General features: G+C 39.0%; 1 protein-coding gene across 7 annotated transcripts in view; it reads right to left on the bottom strand.

Moving 5' to 3' along the window:
* Nucleotides 1-3,454, bottom strand: part of TANC2 (tetratricopeptide repeat, ankyrin repeat and coiled-coil containing 2) — an 848,255-nt gene that overhangs the window by 494,826 nt on the left and 349,975 nt on the right. The window lies entirely within an intron of this gene.

Here is a 3,454-nt window from a genome sequence, read left to right as displayed (position 1 = left end):
TCCTATGGAAATAAAGGGTATGGAATCAGGTAACTGTACTGCAATGCATACATACAGGCTAAGTACAGACAGTCAAAAAGCCTGAGGCAGAATTGATTCAAACTAGGCAGCTTCCTCTAAGCGGGGCAGGTTGCACGGGTAACTAACTGAACTGACATTTAGTTTTCAATTGAGAAAGGCAGAGGGAGCTCTGCACTGACCCAGCCCAGTAGGCAGGGCGCTTCCTCCTACCCCAGCCCAGGGTCCCCTAGCCTCAAGCAGCCCCAGGGAGCTTCCTCACAGTAGCAAAGATATCTGCCACTTGAGTGCAGGACTCTCTACGCCTGCTGCCACCAGAAGCAGAACATTACTGCAGGGTAAGAAAATGGGCCCCTGATTCTGTGTGGGATTCATGGGTTGAACTGACACTGAGTAAGGGGGGACCTAGCTCCCAAGCAGTCTCAATATACTACACCCTGGTGCTGTGGTGTAAACTGCTGTTTAGTATGTTAGTTTTTGATGATTATCTCGACACAGTCCAAAAAACAGCTACAGCGAAGAAAGGACAACTTTCCACAGTTTGTCACTCGAGAAAACATGACTGAAATTTCATGGGTCAAAGAAAAGACACAATGGAGGTGTTTGAGATTCTCAACCCCCACCAAAAACAAAAGGTCCAAAGAATCTTTTGTAACAAAAAGTCCTAGGCATCCTTTAAATATGGAAGTTGCTACCAGCCCCCCAACTATAAGTGTTATTATTACTGATCATAAAAGAGTGAACAATCCTGAAAATGATAATTCTGCAGGCCTGGAGGCGAAAGGAAAGGGAAAAATGCCCATCAGTGTTTTGTAAGACACAAACAGAGCCCAGGGCATATTAGTTCTCCCAGTGTTATTTGACACACGGTGTATCATACATCTTTAGAAAAAAAAATTTTAGCCCTGTGGGTATATGCTGCATATGTTAAAAAACACCACTAAGGAACCTCAATAAATGTGTGTCCTTGAAGGACAGAAATTGAACACAACTGAAATGTCAAGCGCAGACATTAAAGTTTGAAAAAAACAACTTTAATATTTTATTATAGGCTAGGAAAAAGCAACAGCCTCAGACTGCAAGATCTATCACATAGTATAATACTGTACCGTGGAGGTTAAGGTACTGGGCTACATATCCAGGAACATGAGTGTGAGCCTCGCTTTAGACTCAAATTGAAGACTGCCCCTGGTTGACCAACCTACAAATGGGTACTTGTTCATTTGAGATGAGGAGGCAGAGACAGCTGAATGCAATACTAGCCAAATCATTCCCTTGTATTATTGGCTGCAGAAGCTGGAACAGAGTAATTATGCTAGCCAGATGGGCCACCTACAACTCTGTACATCATGGTAATGCCGTAAGCTGTGATGTGTGGGACCAAAGTGATCTGAGGCAAATGGATACTAAGCACCATGGAAGTTAAACACATTGTTGGAAAAGTCACTGGACAAACAGAACTCCAGTGCTCTAATAAGGATGGACAAAAAAATGCCACAGGCTGTCTCTGATATGGAGGAAGGAAAGGAATGGAAACAACAACTGAAGTAGTCTGAAATGCAAGAAGCATTTTATAAGCAAAGTTTACTGTGAAGTCCTTCCCTCCCTCCTTAAGGAATAAAGTAAGGAAGGGTAGAGAGTATTTTCAAGGGGTCACTAAGAGCAGAGGTGCAACGTTGTATTACAGAAGAAAATTAATGGCCTGAATTAACAACACTCCATGCTACGGCTCTCAGCTCCACCTTCCTGTCTTTCAGCTGAGTCCAGGAATCCAAATTGCCTCACAACAAAAGTATGATTGCTACATACTCTTCTCTATTGTTCATCAATACTTAGGTATGTCAAAGTATCTCAAAGTGAAATAACAGCAAATGTTAAGTCTTAAATCAGTGAAAACCAAAGGAATAAAATCTTTTATACTATGTGATCTGTATTATGTCCAGTTTTGTACTTTGGGGTTTTCCTCCTCCTTAACACTAAAAAAATCAAATCAAATCAAATCTGGTATCAGGCTTTTCAGGAATTGTGTGTGTAGTTACATATTACCCTATATGCTGGCATTCTGAATGGTTACATGGTATAAATGCAAAATCCTGGCAAAGGGCAGACTGCAAAGGTTCGAAGAACATCCTGGGCAGTTAATCTTACTTTGCAAACACCCACAAAAATCATGCAGGATTTTGCACCGTTCTCTGTGATGGTCCCTAGTCTCTAAATGTGGAAGACAGCTATAAATTAAAGTTGGTACCCACATACGAAGAGATGAACAGAACCTTTAGTTTGTAAGCAGCACTTTGGAACAGCATGCACTGAAAAAGATTATTTCAAATGATAAAAAATGCCACCTCCATTGTTTCTTTGCTTATAAATAAAATCTTCATCCATGTTGGGAATTGCTGGATTAATATCTAAAACCATCAAAAATGTTACTGGTTTGGCAGCTATCTAATTAAATAAAAACTGACTTGACTTTAGTAATTAGCTAAAATATATTAAGTATTTAGCTATAGAAATGGTATGATTCATTTCAGACTGGTGCAAAACCAAACAGGCAGTTTATAAATTGCAAAATGGAGATATGCAGAAATGCTAACATAAATATGTATGTCCTTATACAAGCATGCTCATAAACACACATGCTTACACACACGCACACACACACACACGCACCTACTTCTATAAACAGAATCGTTATCTGTAGTGTTACACATCTGTCAAAACACATCAGGAATCACTCACAGAAATGAATGAAGCATCAGAAAACAAACAGTAAGAAATAAAGCAATACAGTATAAAAATTCTAACATAAATCTGTAAATAAAAGATCATGTTCCTTCTCAACAGCTTTCATTCTTGGAAACCATCTGAAATTAGAAACAGCAAATTCAACTCCGGAATATGAGCTAAAACTCAGGAATACAGCTAAAATGATTCTGTCAAAACCCAAATGACTTTTTTTTTTCAAATGACAAATCATAGTTCAAATCTCCTCATCTGACAAAAACAAGCTTGCTAGTTATATTCAGTCCCAGAATAACCATGGCTTGAAACCTAGCAGAGAAAATGAAAGAGGAAGAAAAATAGGCCCAGAAAATATATTTGTGAAAAATAAATCTAAGGGTAGACTTTTCAGAAAATTCAATCCATGTCATTCCTGTAGTTTAGCAATGCAAGAAAGAGAGAGCCTCCAATCCAACATCTGCTCCCACACAAAAATAAGAATTTAAGGCAATCACAGGGAAAAAAACAAAAGCTTTCCCACACCAATTAGAAAAATGAAAAAAGTGCATTAGTTATTCTATCCCGGTCACATATAATATTTGAATAGGGCAATTTTCTAACATAATGATACATTTTAACCAGGAACCCTTCATAAATTATGTGTGACATGGATAGTAGGTCCCTAAATGGCATTTTCGGGGGGGGGGGGGGGTTT

This window comes from Gavialis gangeticus, unplaced genomic scaffold, assembly GCF_001723915.1.
Source record: "Gavialis gangeticus isolate Ggan-Ray unplaced genomic scaffold, GavGan_comp1, whole genome shotgun sequence".
Taxonomy (NCBI): domain Eukaryota; kingdom Metazoa; phylum Chordata; order Crocodylia; family Gavialidae; genus Gavialis; species Gavialis gangeticus.
Note: the sequence above shows the minus strand (reverse complement) of the source record. Positions and strands in the feature narration are given on the sequence as shown.